We start from the raw sequence: 6,250 nt of genomic DNA on the forward strand, positions 1-6,250 counted from the left end.
CAGCAGTCAATTCTTTTTTCTGTATCATCTTTTCTGTTAAAAAGTGTCAGGAGGTTTTTCATTATTATCTTATTTAGGTAAGCTGGATATCTACTGACAGCCAGAAACAACTACTAAAGAATAACAAGACCTAAAACCCAAATTCAAAACAATGAAACAATGCCTGACCTATCTGGCAATTTTCTTCCGTTTACTACGTGTGTGTTAATCATTTATTGGTGCACCAGCTTATAGTTTTTGGTCAGCACAATGGTTCTCTCCAGCAGGAAACACAAGTTATGCTCTTTCAAAAGAGTACTGGGGATGGAGGGAAAGAATTGCAATCACATCTCTGAACCTAAACAAAAAAAAAAAAGATTATAGGAAGATTATACAGAATCCATGAGATATTTTAGCATAGGATGACACTCCATAGGAAACTAAGCAAGAAGTGATACCTACTTAACAGAGCTTGGACAGATTCAGCCTCCACTAATTGGTGGGATGATGGCAACCTTGTCTCTGGGCTGCAGGACCAGGAGCTGATCTCCAAGAAGCACATACTCCTACTGAACAGCAAAACCCACTTGATCCCAGATGACAAGCCTGAGGGGGGTTGGCAGGAGCACAAATAGGTTTCTAAATAGAGTGTTTGCATTTAACCATGAGATTTCATTAAACAACAAACTGGTGCACAGTCTAGGGCAGCTGAGGTAAATACCACTGAGACTTACGCAACTCTGCTTCCAATATACTTTCAAAAATATGACAAACACCCACCTCCTACTCTTGGATTTTCTTGTTGCAGCTAAGGAGAAACCAACTCGGTATAATTTTCAGAAGTCAGGAACTGGATTCGTCATAGGCCTTTATAAACTACATCAGAACCAACCACTTTAAAAGCTTCTAACAAAGAAGTAGGTAACTCAAGAGGATACCAACTATCTGATTTGAGATTAGAAGGAAATGTTCCCCTGATTCAGTCTGGCTGGACAGCAATTTTCTTACACAGCAAGAAGTGTTGTGGGATGCTGTTTGTGAGATCTCATGAAGATTTGGTGGTCAAAGAGTTGCTCTTGTGTAACCTCACAGTTTATGAGGCTTTGGGTCTTTTGTACTTAACAGGTCTGAAATTTGCTATTGATAAGGAGTAGCAACAATGCTAAGAGAGCAGATATGGTTTTCTGGCAGACCTTCTATATATTTTTTGGTCTTCACATCTGTGAGATGTTGTGAGAGTTCACAGCTCTGGATACCATGAGGCAGGGAGTCACTTTCATGACTAAGTGCAATCACACAGTGAGTATGAGGGCAACACCAGTAAGACAGCAGAAAAAGAATGCCAACATTTTACTTTAGAAGATGCAGGCGTGATAACTGTTATTGTTTGAGACTACAAAATCTGGCACAGACAGCAGAGAGCTGTACTGCCTAGAAACAAGCAAGCACACCAAAAGGGTATAAGTAAAAATCATCTTATTTCTTACCAGCCAGATAGACAAAAGCAGGCAAGGCACAGGCTGAGCAAATGTATACGGATGGGTTAAAAAATGGGATTTTGGTCCATGGATGAACACTGGGGGAAAGGTAGATAGCCGAGGAAAACGCAGTCAGCACAGAAAATGGATGGTTTGTTGCCTGTTGCTTGGAATGCTGACCACGGAGATAAGAGAGCTGAGCAATACTGGGGGAGGACAGGCAGCAGGCTGTTGCACAGCACAGCTGTGTGCATGATTGGCGCATGACTGCTGGATGATGACAATATGCTGCATGTACAAAGCCCATGAACCAATAGACAGGGTGGCTATGGCTTGTGCAGCGTGCCTGGCCAGCGAGCGCATGCGTCATAGGCTCCCTATGTTACAATCGAGGCGTGTTTTGGCACCCGCTGGCCACGTGTGCTGAAACCTGTTCCTCTGCAAATGTATAAATACCGGGATTTTTCCAAAGAGCATTGGGCTGGTGTATGGCGAGGCCACCGTTGCCTCCGTGGGGACGCCCACGTAAAGCTGACACCTACCGATTGCTGGGCTGAGCTCGCGGTGCAAGACAGCACAAGAATGTACGGATGGTCCATCTTCCTCACAGTCCTCGGGTCGGTATGTTAATTTGCTTTACAAGATACCCTTAGCATAATGCACATCTGTAGTTAATAAATGCTTGCTTTTTCCCCTTATAGTCAGTGTGTGTGTGTTCGCCTTCTCGGGAATCCTCGAAACCACCCTAAAACAGCAAAATACAGTAGCACTGACTCAGAGGGCAGATTGAAGGGAGGGACTGTATGAAAGTAAAGCAAGCAACTGAGGAAATGAGCGCAACTATGGAACTGAAGTGCCCGTTAGAAGGATGGTTTCTAATTAATGTCACTTGCAAGTTAATTCATTGGGGAAAATGGGTGGAACAGAAGAGCATTGTCAAGTACGCTCAAGCTGCAGTTTGAATATCCATTAGCAATGTGAATAGAAGTCTGTGGTCAGTGCCCTACAATTATGTTGAGTTTTTCCAGAAAATCTAGGAACAGAAGCATTTTCCAAGGTGGCCGCTGTGAAGTAAATGCACATACAATACGTACTGCTCCAAGTCATCATTCATAAAAGGACAAAGTTGACAAACTATGGCAAAGTAACCAAAAGTGCTGCTGCTTCTGACACCGAGTAATAGGCTGCAAAGTAAAATACACTCATTCCTTACTGCTTCCTTCCCCAAAACACAGTTGGTCTCATTCTGTCTGAGGAAAAGGCCCCTGGTCTAACATTTGGTTAGAGCTTCTCATTTGGAAACAGCTGCCATTGCTAAATAGTTGTTTTTTTCACAGCCTTTGAGAGTAGATCTAATAAAGAAGGGTGGTGCCTAAAGGAAGACTTTGGCATCAAAGTCCAAACTCCAGTGCATTCAGCACTAAATCCTGAGGACCTCAATCTCTGTTATGCCTGCCTTTTTTTTTTTTTTTTTTTTTCCTCCAAACGGTGTTGCACCTTTGTTCATCAGACTCATTCTTGACAGGACTGAGCACCTTCCCTCACCTGAGGGGGACCTTCTGCTGACAACCCCAAAGAGCACCAGTGCCGCAGGGGTCCTTACAGCACACACCCAGCACACTCTCAGGACCACACTCCCTATAAAATGCAACCAACAATGCTTTTTTTTCAAAGCAGAGGAGGTTGAAAGTGGCTGAGCCTATTTCCTATGTAAGGGCTGAGTGGCTGGAAGCCCATAGCAGGGCTTCAGTTCCCTTCTTGACCTGCCTTCCAGAGGGTGCCATAAGCTCAGACTAATTGCTAACAGTATAGTTAAAGATAAGTGATTAAAAACACCTGCACATAATCATGAATCTCTCTTATTTATTGCCCTGGCTGTGTTAGATCCCTTCTTGAGACATCTCACTTTCTCCACAGGTGTTAACACAGCTCAGGTGTTCTGTTTTCACATGCAGCGGAGTTACCACATTGTGGTCCTCCTGGACAATGGGCCACATGTCTTTACTCCTCATGCCCAACTTTTGGGTGTGTTTATTGAACCCAGTCTTTCCTAGTGTATACATAAAACTATAGCATTTGCAATTGGCCAAAACACAAAATGGTCGCTGCAGGTTACAAGAACAAGGTAACTTCACTGCTTTTATGGTACCAAAGTGTGGGATGATTGCTGGAGGTGACTTATCAACATGACACCCCCCCCCCCCAAGGGAAGATGAACCTCCAGGGTGGAATACAGTGGACACATAAAGAATCGGTTCCATGGTAGTTCCCTAAGCAACATAACCTGCAACTTTTAGATGTTAGCAACACCAGGGGAACTTGGTGTGCTGACTCTAAGAGAAACAACACGGAGGGTGGAGCGGAGTGGAGATGCTGCGGCCAGGCTCTGTGATCACAGGGATAGGGAATTGGAACGATAGGAACAAGAACGGTTGGTCCCTGCATTGAATCCACTGAAGCAAGGAGGTAAAATAATGAGGGTTCCGTCAACCTAATGCCCTACTTCTGATTTATATCACACGTGCCCAGTTCTGGGGTACTGACACACAACATCAGGTCCTTTGGGTGAACTTTGCTCATTATAATATTATAATACCAAAACACACCTCCATCCCAAAAGCTACCAACCCACCTCCAAGGTGCAACCACCCCGCCACGGAGCATGTGCTCTGAATTTTCTCTAGCATATACCTTTAAAAGTGAGAGAACTTTACACCAATCAAAGTAAAGGTATGTATGACTAGAGTCACTCAAGCTCCACCTAAAAAATAAGAAAATATAAAAGTACTTAAGAGAGGAGGAATGTTAGGGAAGATACCATTATAGACAAGTCGAGAGGACATCACTGACTTCTGGGATCAGTCGACGGGCTGAATCTCTCTTCCCCCCCATAGGGACACCTATTGGGCAAGATTCAAACCCTCAGTTATACTGAGTGCTTCCTTGGGAAACTTAGAAATCTCTCTAGAGTTTTTTCCATAATTTAGTGTGTTTGTAGTCGACTGTATTATTATTTGCACGTGCTTTGCAGACAGTGTATTTATCACCGGCAATCCAAAAGAACCTGTACTGTTGCTTTAATAAACTGCGCTGCTCGTTAATCTAGTTGTGATAGTTCGTTAATGCAACCAAACTCCCTAAGTCTGGTAATTCTAGTGCGTTGAACGCAGCTAAGTCAAGAGTGCAGTGTGCTATAAGTGCATCTGTCATCATGACAGTTATGTGACCGGACTTATAGCGCTGTATTGGACATTACTCAGAAACTAAACCTAGCTGCCCCCAGCCCCTCTGACATCTGAGGATAAGCTGGAACGCAAGGGGGTTTATTTTCTGCCAAATTCCTTTACCCTTTAACGCAACACAAAGTACCAATGCATGTTCCAGCTCAACTATAAATGCTTATTTTTTATTTCTTTACCAAAAATACCCAAACCATGTTAAACTTTGTGCACCTCAGCAGTAACTTTCCCAAATACCTTGGATGAATCTTAACAATCTCCTCCCAGAGCTGCAGAGAGAGGTGATCTGCTGTGGCACTGAGAAGGTCTGAGCACAGCCCCATGCTCCTGGCGAAATACTGCACGGTGACCTGATTGAGGAACAAACGCCATTCAGGGGAGCAGGGGCCTACTGAAGAAAAAACCAACCGCTATTGCACATTAACTTCTCCAAAAATAACAAAACAAATGAAACCAAACCAGCGTGAGGAAAAGCTTTCCCTAGCTTTTTTTTTATGCCTACAAGCTCTGTCACGTTCCTCATGCTCTGGTTGTGAGGGGGAGGGGGGTGTAAGTCAATGCAAATCCGTGCCCCGCTCCAGCCGTCCAGGCCTCACCCGCCTTGCCCGCACAGCGCTTCTGCCCGCCGACCGCCAGCACCCTGCAGAGGTAGAGGGACTGAGGGAGCCCTGCCACCCCCCCCCGAGACCCGCCTCGCCTCTAACCAGAGAATGCTCCCCACAGGTGCCGCCGGGCCGGGAACAGCGGCCCCTACCTGGCAGCGCATGGAGCCGCGGCCCCCGGGTGGGCTGCCCTCCGCCATGGGCTCCCGGCGGCACCTGCGCCCGGACTAGAAGTGTCGGGCCCGGATCGCCCCCTGCGGCCTGGGCCGGGAGCGCGGCACAGCCCTGCTCCGGGGCTGTCAGGCCTGACTAGGCCGGGCCAGGCTGGGCCTAGCGGTGTGGCGCAGCCCCGCTCCAGGGCCCTTCTCCCGCCGTGAAACCAGGTGTTAAGCACGGGTGGATAACGGAGGCGTGAGACGGCCCTCGGGGGTGGTAGGGGAGCATGGAGTGGGAGACCATGGCTTTGCCCCCCAAACACAGCCTGTAATTTTTGGGAACAATACCTTAAAAGGTAGATTTTTCAAATAGGCTCAGTCCCTGCAATGGATGGGGATTGCAAATGATTGCAGATGTTATGTGTCCACTGCCTTGCACACACTATACATCCACCACACATACACATAATAGGTATGCATAACACATAAAAGCCAAAGATCCATCAAAATGCTGATACAGGATTTCTGGGGTAGGTCCCCTTTTAGTGCAGAGATTGCCATGGCATGATGTCACCTGTCTTCCCGTGGACAACTGTACACCTTCAGCAATTGCCTGCATGGAAAAATAGCACCGTGGAATAATGCTAGCTAACTTTATGCAGTTTGGCACTGGGGAGAAGAGGAAAGAGGTGTGGGGTATGTGACAGGTGCTGCAGAGACACCCGCAGCAATTGTTCCACATGACACAACTGTGCCCTGAAACCACATCATCATGGGTGGCCAGGGTTATTTCTGTG

At 46.3% G+C, this 6,250-nt stretch overlaps 1 pseudogene; it reads right to left on the minus strand.

The window, feature by feature from the left end:
* Nucleotides 1–461: 461 nt before the first annotated feature.
* Nucleotides 462–5,462, minus strand: LOC121232412 (annotated as a pseudogene).
* Between the last annotated feature and the right edge of the window lie 788 nt (nucleotides 5,463–6,250).

Source organism: Aquila chrysaetos (assembly GCF_900496995.4).
Source record: "Aquila chrysaetos chrysaetos chromosome W unlocalized genomic scaffold, bAquChr1.4 W_unloc_3, whole genome shotgun sequence".
In the NCBI taxonomy this organism is placed as follows: Eukaryota; Metazoa; Chordata; class Aves; order Accipitriformes; family Accipitridae; genus Aquila; species Aquila chrysaetos.